Genomic DNA, 11772 nt, shown 5'->3' with positions numbered 1-11772 from the left:
GCATAACCCATGGACACAGACAATATTATTGTGAAGGCCTGGGGCAGGGGGCAGGTGTAGGTTAGAAGGGGTCAATAGGGAATAAAAGGGACATCTGTAATGCTTTCAGAAATAAAAATAATTTTTAAAAAAAAGGATATTTTTTAAAAGTTGGTTTCATTTAAACAATTTTTAAATCACATAAGTTCATAATTGGGAGGGATAGTTTACACCTTTCTGTTATGAAAGTCAATTCTTTATCTGCATTTTACACATTAAGCCTTCACTCTTTTTCCAATTGTTCTGAACTCTAGCATAATCAAACAGATAATAATGAATGTTTTTATTTATTGAAGTTCATCAAATAATTGAAAAGGAATGACTACAAATGATAGAAGAGATTTAGAGTACTGGGTGAGCTAATGGAAAATTACTAGCTAAAGGACTTAAGTGGCAGGTTGTTGACTGTGATTAGGCCATCTGTATTAGCTAATTGGTGCTTAAGGAAGTTAGGCTGAAAAATAGAGTTGCTATTGTTCTGGATGAATACATTTCAAATAAATGGCTCCCAGGTCCTTGAGAAAGATATTCCAGAGTTGTGGAAGATGTGCATCCCAACAGGACAGAGAAAGAATTTGCAATTGCAAGTTTTCTATAGTAAAAGCTTTAAGAAAAGGGAGGGAGGTCAGGAATGTGTAGTAAGGAGGAAACCTGTCTAATTTAGTTTAGGCAAGGGGAATGTTGAAGCTATCTTAGTCACTGAGCAAAATAAAATTTAAAGTTATTGATAGCTCTGTATTATTTTAACATTTAGCTCTAAGTTTTATTTCACCCTGATTATCCTATGATCAAAACAGCTTCTTTTATATCTTCTGGATATGTTTAAACAATTCCAGTCAATATTTTTCTACTTCATGCCTTAATTTCTGTTGATAATGTTCTCTTCATGGTATCTTTTTCTCCACTACTTAGTCCAGGTAGATAAATTTGGTATTTAATTTCAAAATTTTTATTATTGCTATAATAATTAAAGTCTTGTCAAACACATACTTTCAAAAAAGTATTGCTACTTGATTTTTTTTTGTTTTAAAAACAAAGTAAACATTGTAAGTAGTTATCTATGTTCAAATATTCAAACATACTATGAACAAAATTCAAAAATAAAATAAAAATTAATGACCTGAATCTCTGGTCAGAAATGCAGGCTTTGGGAATTTCAACTATCTTTATAAAAATCGAGCACATTCATATAGAATTGACTTTGACTTCATTAATTTGTCAACAGATATTAGTAATCATCTTTTATGTGGCAAGCACTTTTTAAAATTTAAATTCTTTATTGTTGAAAGTATTACATATGTCTCCTTTTTCAAGCACTTTTAAAAAAATATGTTTTTATTGATTTTATAAAGAGAGGACAGGAGAGGAAGAGAGAGATAGAAACATCAACAAGAAAGAAGCATCAATCCCACTAGGGATTGAGCCGCAACTCGGCATGTGTCCTGATCTGTGACCTCCCGGTACATGGGACGATGCTCAACCAACTGAGCCACACCAGCCACACACTTTTAATGCTGGGGATGTAATCCAGTGAAGAAAATATACAAAATGTTAATGATTGGATGAATGATTAAATAAATATTTATTTACTTAGTAAAACATAATTTATTAAGAAATCACAAAGCAAGTCTGGTGGTGCCCATCACAGTAAAAGATAAAGAGGAGAATGGAGATAGGGCACCAAAAAGGGAGTGTTGACATTTTCAAAGGTTTAGTGGTGGGATATTTTGATCTAAGTCCTGTGGCTATTTGGATGTAGGGTCTTCCAGGAGAAAAAAAAAAGACGAGTACAAAAGCTCAGAGATAGGTGAGCTAGCTCCATAAAAAAAGACTAAAATGTGTGGTGCAGGGTGAGCTGGAAGGAGAGAAATAAGGAAGGATGCCCCAATGATAACAGGGGGCCAGACTGTATATGCATGTGGAGGGTATAGAAAACCTTTGACTTTTTATCTGAATGAGGTAGGATCACTGAAGCAGAGTTGCGATCTAAAGTTTAATGTATATTAAAAGGATAATTCTGGCTATCCCGTAGGGAGAAAAGTTACAGGGTTTTTGCAATAATTCAAGTGGAACAGCTAGTGGCTTTGCTTATAGTGTCACAGCAATGAAAAGTGGTAGGGTTCTAGGTTTGGAAGTAAATAAACCATAGGGTCTGAGATAAATTTCAGAATGACTCCAAGAATTTGAGCTCCAGAATCTATAAAAGAGGAGTTGTCATTTACTGAAATGGGGGTGAAGTCTACAGTGGGGAGGCACTTTGAAGGGATTTTAGATATGTTAGTATTGGATACTTAATAGAAATCTAAGTGGAGACAGTAAGCTGGTGTTGATATTAAGCAAATAGCAAGATATTTCTCCAACAAAATTGGGTTTAATTAGGAACAACAAAAATTGCAATTCAGGACATGCAATCTAATGGTGAACCATGCACAAGTCCTGGGGAACAAAGGAGAGGAAACTATTTTTATAGAGGATAAGATGAAGTTAGGAGGGCTTTTATGAACAAGTCTTCTTGTTGGGTTCTGCTATAGACATAGGGCACAAGAGCTCCCCTTCTGGCTTCCGAACTTTAATTTAAATGAAGTTTCTGCTTATTAATATTTATGCTGTTACTTCCTGGCAGGGCATACATATTTAGTAGTCTTAGCATATGGATGGTGTTTAAGACCATGAAGCTATCAATGTGCAATAAATGCTATTTGTCTTGTCTTCAATATTTACCTATCTTGTAAGGAATTTACTAAACATTATTGATGGTTGCAATATTAATAATGCAAATGGTAATTATAAACTTCAGTGCTTCATAGTTTTACTTTACCAACATTGGAATAATCAAGTTAGTTATAATTATACTTCATTTGAACTTAACTTTACTGAAATTATAAAATCCAGAAAGGTTAACTAATTTGTGATCTTGTTATTTGTGATTTGTCCATCTCCTCATCTGTTTTGTGGATCCTAGAAAAATTTGTTTGTTAAAGTGTTTACTTGTTATTAAAAAAAAAGTAGTAACTTTCAAGCTCCTTACACATTAAACTGGAATACAGAAGTCTTTCCTTGTATTTTGCTTTATTGTTAGACCCTCCACTACAATGTTGAATTAGTTAGAGTGGACATCTTTGCCTAGTTCCCAGTTTGGAATAAGAGAATTGAGTCTTTGCTATTAAATATAATGTTATCTTTAGATTTTTTCAAAGATGTCTTTTACCTGCCAGGTGTGGTACCAATTGTTATGATAAATGCATGTTAAATTGCGCCAAAAATTATTATGGCATATATAAAAATATCATAAGTTTTCATTTAAAAAAATTTTTAGTCTAGTAATATGGAGAATTATATTTACTTATTTTTTTTAAAATTTCTTTATTGATAAAGGTATTACATATGTGTCCTTATCCCCCTATTACCACGCCCCCACTCATGCCCTCACCCCCTTCTTGTCTGTGTCCATTGGTTAGGCTTATATGCATGCATACAAGTCCTTTGGTTGATCTCTCCCCCTTACCCCAACCATCCCCTACCTTCCCTTTGAGGTTTGACATTCTGATGGATGATTCTCTGTCTCTGGATCTGTTTTTGTCGATCAGTTTATGTTGTTCACTATATTCCACAAATGAGTGAGATCATGTGATATTTATCTTTCTCTGACTTGCTTATTTCACTTAGCATAATGCTCTCCAGTTCCATCCATGCTGTTGCAAATGGTAAGAACTCCTTCTTTTTTACTGCAGCGTAGTATTCCATTGTATAGATGTACCATTGCTTTTTAATCCACTCATCTGCTGATGGGCACTTAGGCTATTTCCAAATCTTAGCTATGGTGAATTGTGCTGCTAAAATATAGGGGTGCATATATCCTTTCTGATTGGCGTTTCTAGTTTCTTGGGATATATTCCTAGAAGTGGGATTACTGGGTCAAATGGGAGTTCCATTTTTAGTTTTTTGAGGAAACAGATATTTACTTATTTTCAAATGTGAAATCAACTTTGTATTCCTGTGAGAAACACCAAAAGGACATGTTATATCATTAGAACTAACAAGTACATAAATAAATAAGATATCAACAAAACAGAAACCATAAATTTAAAATAAAAACATAATTAAAAGTTTACACAACTAAACTTAAACATATATGTAATTAAAACAAGTGAAATTAAACATATTTTAAAGAAATACCTTAATAATAAAGAAAAACCTATTTTGATCCTTGATAGAAGAGTACCACCTAAAATGGAGTTATTCAGAAAGATGAAAATAATGAAAATATACAGTGAAAATACACAGAAGTAAATGCAAATTTAAAAGTTTGGATCATCATTTTAATATCACACAAGGTAGATTTTGGACTAAAAATCATTACATGAGACAAAAAAAAATACCTTATAATGCAAATGGCTATGGTTGCTGCTCATAAAGTTACAAGAGTTGTTAATGACTCTGCATCAATGACATAGCAACAATTCATTTAAAGTATAGACCTCAGAAAAAGAAAGGAGAAATATGTAGGCATACACTTATAATAGAATATATTCACACCTTTACCTCAAATCTAGAATGACCTGCCTATTTTTAGGTGTTGAGTAAAATATCTGGAATACACTTAAAATGTTAGCATCTTTTATTTCTTTTTTAAATTTATTTTTATTGTTGAGAGTGTTACAGATGTCACCCACTTTTTCCCCTTTTGCCCCCTCCATCCGACTCCCACCCCATCCAGGCCTTCACCACACCATTGTCTGTGTCCATGGGCTATGCATATATGCATATAAGTTCTTTAGTTAATCTCTCCCAACCCCTCCTCTTCCCTCTGAGATCTGTCAGCACTAGTATGTTTCTTTTAGAAGTGAACTGACGCACTAATCTACAATGTCCTCGATATAGAATGGATATAAAAGATAATAAAGAAGAAATCATCTCAAAATACAGACCTGATATGTATATCTGGTGTGCATTTTGTCTAAAGAGAAAGGGGTCAAATATGTGGATCTACTCTGCATGATCTGAACTGGCTGTTAACTTGGCTAAATGACCTGGTGCTTAGAAAGAAAAAGATGGGGAAAATTTATAAGTGCAGGTCTTAGAAAATGTTGTGCAACTGGGTCTGCCAGAAAGGTTACAGCATTAAAGAGATGTGTGTTTGAATGAAATGCTTACTCAATACTGACGAAGTCCTTAATAATGTGGTGGAAAAGGTGACTTACTCTATGAAAGTCAGTCGGCCTCTTTCCAACTAACCTAGCATATGCTCAACAAGCTCATGAACATTGTTAACTATGGCAGCGGTTATGAAGTTATTTGCATGCACTCAACCACATGAGTTTTGCCTGTCCAAGGATGAACTAACTTCTACTATACAAAAGCAAATTTCGATATGATACCCAGGATGGCGAAGCTCAGACTCTCATTGTGGGTTCTTGTCCTATGAAGTTTGGAGAATAAAATTCTCGGACTAAAAGATTTTTTTAGCAAAAATGTGGGAATTTATTGCAAGTGTATACAAACTCCCACTGGGGAGGGGTCCCCAAAGGGAAACCCCCTGAGGAGGAGTTCCCAAATGGGAAAAACATCTCTATCTCTCTCTCTCTAAAATGGGGGAGGGGGGAAGACAGTCCTTTGAGTCTCCTTGTCTACTGGTTTATAAATGCTGGAGGCTTCTTTGTGTGAACATGACACTTTCTAATTGGACCCTTCCTTATTTACATCCCCCGTGTTTTCCTAACTGGTCACTTTCCCCTTATTCACTGTATGGTATCAGTTTCAAAGTTTTAAAGCTGGGCTTTCAGGGGCCTGGGGCTAAAGATGTTGCCTTTAGTTTGAAAAAAACTTTGTTCTCTTAGTCAGCAGACCTGCGGCTTTTTCTTAAGACAGTTTGATACCAACCAGAACTTACTGTCCTAAAGGCTTCAAAGGTAGAAGAGAAAGTAAAAAAGATGGCAAGTTGAGTCATGGTACCATTAGACTGGATAATTCCAGTTTGAATCAAGAAGTCAGAAAGGAGAAAGGATTGTGTTAAAGAAATGGAGTTTCTACAAGGTTACACCTGGAACAGATTTTCCCTCACAGGTCTCAGAAGGAACCAACCCTGCTCAACCTTGATCTTGGACTCTGGTCCCAGTACTCTGTGACTAGTATTGAAGCCACTCCATTTTTGGTACTTTGTTCCAGAAGCCTTAGAAAACTAATACTATAGGCAAAGGAATGATGTACAATTGTTCTTTTAAGTTTGTGAATAGATGGTATTTAGGGATGCTGAATAGTAGGTTATTGTCTGTCGATAATGATCATAAATCCTGCCTTTAAAAGCTAATGCCCACACTACAGGGACTGAAAAGCTCTCTTGTTTAAAATATTTCAGTTTAAATTTCACCATTAAAAGACACTTGTGCAAAGAGTTAGAAAGTGAAATAGAAGCTAGGTGTGCCCCTGCAACAGTGGTGACTAAACACTTTGACTTTGGCAGAAGGTAGAAATGATTTTGCTGGTAGCTTCCCGGCATCCTCTTTAAATCCCCTAGCTGTGTGCTGCAGGCTCATCTTATCTGAAGTGATTCTTAGTGATATCTGCATGTTTTTATTTCTTAAACAGGATTTATGGATTCCTTGGCTAACATACCTCAACATTCTGACATTATTTTAAGACTTTAATTCCTTAGGTTACATTCCTTACAGATTAAAATACCCAAACTAAAAGCATATTCTCTCAAACTTTATTTTAAAAAATAGAATTTAGAAATAGGAATCTTCACATAATCAAAAAATTATTTAAAAATGTATACAGTATTCTCATGAAAGCAAAATCTTATGACTTTTAGAATAAAAGCCTATTTTTATTCTCCAAAGAAAAATGCTAATTGAGGCTCTGCTTCTAGCTTTACATTGTACTATAACCTTTTATGAAATGATACATATATAATAAGGCATTGATGTGTCTTGTCAACTATGGGTTAATAGTTCAAAGAGCCGCATGGATTAAGCTCACTGGAAGTCTCTATGCCTCCAAAGTGATGCTGACTTATAAATGAGAAAAGTTGAAAGAGGTACCCCTGGTTGGCTAGAAAAAAAATGTACATGTTAGATTACTTCATGTGAAACAAACTGAGACGGCTGTCAAGCTGATTTTATCCCCTAGAAAATTATGCTACATTTTCTATCAGAATACAGACATTTATAATAGAAGCAAAGTGAGTCTAGTGCATAGTTGTTAGATGATAACGACTACTCTTGGGAATTACAACTACTTGGTTAAGTTTGGTATCTCCCACTGCCTTCGGGGTGTCGTTATATTATGACAAACATCGCACTCATCATTTCTTTTTTAAATATATTATTAGTATAGCGTGCTGCTATTATTATATTTTAAGTTTTAAATTTCCACATTGGAGAATTCTGTCTGTTCACACAGTTTAGAATAGTTTCCAAACCCTGTAGTCCTGTTAAACTAGTAACTGCTGTAAATTTCATAGTCTGAGCAGTAGCAGCATTCCATTAGCCTCAATTCTCAGTCCTGGCTGCTATCTTTTCTAAGAATTGCATGAAGATAAGGTTCAAATTTGTTTGGGGAATTGTATTCAGTTTGAATCCTTAAATGAGACATATATTCAGAATTAGAAATAGCTTCTATTAAAACGCATTTCCAAATAATTCCAAGTTGATAATGCCAGGACATGGCGGAGTAAATCTGGATGCTGTATTGTTCAGACATCCATTAAGGCCACATTCTCTCACAAGCAATTGTGCTCAATTGTCTTTAGGACTTTGTTTTATGTAGGGTATTAATGGGTTTGCAAATTTATAATTAAGGCTGATTTGCTTTAATCCCTGCCACAGAATTTCATACCAGAATAGTATGCTTACTGATGTTGTAAACATACAATAAATAGGCAGGTTACTACTTCAGAAAATGTGAAGATCAGGCAAGCACAATGAATGCAGCTATAAAACCTAAACAGAGCACAAGGGAAAGCACATGTGGTAACTCTGAAAAGTAAATAGTAGCAGGCAGATTGATAAGATCAGAATTTGAAATATTATTAAAGAGCAGTGAGTTTTCTATGTTTTCTCTCGGTTGTTTCTCATTCTGGTCTCAAGGCAACCCAAATGCTAGAATTGGATATCAGCACAGTCAGAGAGTGCCTGGAGATGCCTCTAGTTCAGGCTTATGGTACAGAAAATGATTCTTTAGGCAAAGACAATGACAGCCTGGAACTGTAGGGCATAAAACTCTGAATTATGTGGAAATTATTTTTCAGTTGAAAAAGCTGCATTACCAATATTTAGGATAAACCTCATTGATATTTTTATTGGTGGGAAAGGGTATATAAAAAGATCCCATTTTTCTAGATAAAAGAGCTAACAGGGGATCTAGATAGTATCAGGAAGATGAAATATAGGGAAGACCTAAAGAAAATAAACTCGCCCTGACTGGTTTCGCTCAGTGGATAGAGCGTCGGCCTGCGATCTGAAGGGTTCCAGGTTCGGTTCCGGTCAAGGGCATGTACCTTGGTTGCGGGCACATCCCCAGTGGGGAGTGTGCAGGAGGCGGCTGATCGATGTTTCTAACTCTCTATCCCTCTCCCTTTCTCTCTGTAAAAAAAAATCAATAAAATATATATTTAAAAAGAAAAAGAAAATAAACTCTTCGGTTAACCCCAGTAGATCATGTGTGTGAATCTAATCCTACACAAACACTTTTAAATTTATTGGGGTGACATTGATTAATAAAATTATGTAGGTTTCAAGTATACAATTTTATGATATATCATATCTATATTGCATTGTGTTTACCACCCAAAGTCAAATTCTCCTTTGTTACCAATGGGGATATTACTACAGACCTCACAAAATTAAAGTGTTGCAAGGAATTCTATGAACAACTTCATGCACATACATTTGACAACTTATGTAAAATCAACCAGTTACTCTCTTTGCTTATATTCAACTTCATACTAAAAATCAAGTTATTAAAATAAAATAAAATAAAATAAAAGACATAATGGTTGAAATGGCAGAAAAAAACTGTCTCTACCAACAGGTAACAATGTTATCTACAAAGAAAATCCTGGAAATATACAAGGAAACTCCCAGAACAAATAAGTGAGTTTAACAGGTTCACAGAAAACAAACTCAATATACAAAAGTGATCATATATCAATATGCTATCAATGACTTAGAAATCCAACCTAAAAATACCATTTGAACTATATTTAAAAGTTTAAAAATTCTAAAGTTAAAAAATAATTAAATGTAAAGCAATGAAAAAAAACCCGAAAAAAACCCTAAATTAACAAATACACATTCTGAGTTTATTGGGTCAAAGATTCAACACAGTAAAAATGTCAAGTTTCCCAAATTGATTTACAGATTTAACACAATATTTATAAATAAATCCCAGTAGAACTTAATATGTATAGCTAAGCTGATTCTAAAATTTGAACAGAAATGCACCAATACTAGAAAGCAAAACAGTTTTAAAATATAAGAATATAACTGAAGGATAACACTGCTTAAATCAGTGGTTCCCAAACTTATTTGGCCTACCTCCACCTTTCCAGAAAAAATATTACTCAGCCCCTGGAAATTAATTTTTTTTAAAAATTTTAATAGCAGTTACTCATCGCCCCCAAATGCACCTGTGGCCATCACCGCCCCCCTGGATCGCTGCAGCGCCCACCGGGGGGCGGTAGCGCCCACTTTGGGAATCACTGCCTTAAACTGATAACAATATGATGTTACAGTAATCAAGACATTGTGGTATTTGGTGACATGACAAACACATAGATGAACAGAATAACAGAGACTTGTAAAGTTGTGTCACACAAAAATGACAAATTGATTTATGACCAGGGTATGAAAGCAAAAGACTATGAGGGTGGTCATCTTTTCAAAAAATGATATTAAAACAAGTGGACATCAATTTGTATAAGTCTGAACCTTGATAAAATTCTTATATTTTTACAATAATCAACTAAATAATAGACATGAATAAAGCATAAAATTATAAAAATTTTAAAACACATAAGAGAAATTTTCATTATCTAGAGTTAGGCAGAATTTATAAACATAATGCCAATATACAAACTATCAAATTATCATTCAAATTTAATCAAATATTAAATTACTTTTTTCTTCTGAAAGGCTCTTTTCACAGAATGAAAGAAAAAGCTGTATATAGACTAGAAGAAATCATTTGCATTTACATATCTGGCAAAAGTTTTGCATCATAATTAATAAAGAACACTCAAAAATTAATAGTAAAATATAAGCAAGCTAATGGAAAAAGAGTGAGGTGGAGAGGCAAAGGACTTGAACAAACCTTTAACCAAAGAAGATATGTGTATATGTGGAAGACAAAGGCAAACAGGACATGAAAATATGTGGATGGCAAATAAATGTATTTCCCCTTTAGTGAAATAAATTAATTATTAGATCTTACAATACAGTTGTTAGAAATGGCTTAAAAAGTAAGAATTATGACAATATCAATGCCCAGTGAGGATGCAGAGCAAATGATACTCACTAGAAAACAATTATACAGTCACTATGAAAACAATTTGTCAGTTTTGTGTGTGTGTTTTTAAATAAAGTTACCCATATGCATGCCATATGATTTAGTAATCTTATGTGTCAAAATTTACCTTAAAAAAGTGAAGTTATAGCCAAGCAAAAAAAGTGTATGCAAGTGTTTATAGAGGTACTATTTATAAAATTGAATAATTGAAAAATCACAAACATCCTTCACATGGTGAATGGATGAACAAATTGCATTGCCTCTACACAGAGGAATCAGGAGTATTTTTGTTTAGTCACTTGGCTTGCCAACAGCAGGTTCTATTCATGTGCACAACAATTTGGAAAAATCTTAAAATATAAGTAAAAGAAGTCTCAAAAGGTTACTTATTGTGTGGTTCCAACTATATGACTTTCTCAAAAAGAAAAACACACACATAATGATAATAAGCATATCAATACCTGACATAGATTAGGGGTGGGACACATGTGTAACTACAAAGAGATAGAAGAGGAAGCCTTGGTGATGGCACTGTTTCTATCTTTATAATTTACTAAGGGTCCAGTGCATGAATTCGTGCACCTTGAAAGGAACAGTGGGCCGTGAGGCTGCAGTGGGCACAGGGGCAGGTCTCGGCCCATCCTCTGCGCCCTCGTCTGGCCCCTCCCGCCATGGCCCCCGGTCCCCTATCTGCCAGCAGCCCCGCTCCTGCCGCCACTGCTCCCATGCACTGATGATGCCAGCCCCACTCGCACCCTCTAATGGCATAGAGTTATTGGAGTTGGAGCCAGCAGCGGGTATGAGCAAGAACGGTACCATCAGCAGGTGTGAGCAATGGCTTCTGCCCTGATCGCCCCTCAGGAGGCAGTGGTGAAGCCCTCAGAGGCGCTTGGCACTGGCAGCAGGTGCGAGTGGGGCTGGAGCTGGAAGCAGGGGCAAGCACCAGGCGGGACTGCGGCACGTGGGAGCAAAGAATTTTCAGTAACCACCAGAGGCTCACCCTGATGACAGCGACTGGCACCCTGCCTTGGTCTGGCTCCCCTGCTCACTAGCTCCAAAATCCCGCCGTGGCTGACGCCCACTATATTCCATGCTGCCAACGCCTGCCATGTTCCATGCACGTCCTCTGGTGGTCAGCGCACATCATAGCGACTGGTTGTTTGGTTGTTTGGTTGATCAGTTGTTCTGCCATTCAGTCTATCTGCATATTAGGGTTATATGTGTGTG

The sequence above is a fragment of the Myotis brandtii genome, unplaced genomic scaffold, assembly GCF_000412655.1.
Source record: "Myotis brandtii unplaced genomic scaffold, ASM41265v1 scaffold567, whole genome shotgun sequence".
NCBI classification, from domain to species: Eukaryota; Metazoa; Chordata; class Mammalia; order Chiroptera; family Vespertilionidae; genus Myotis; species Myotis brandtii.
Note: the sequence above shows the minus strand (reverse complement) of the source record.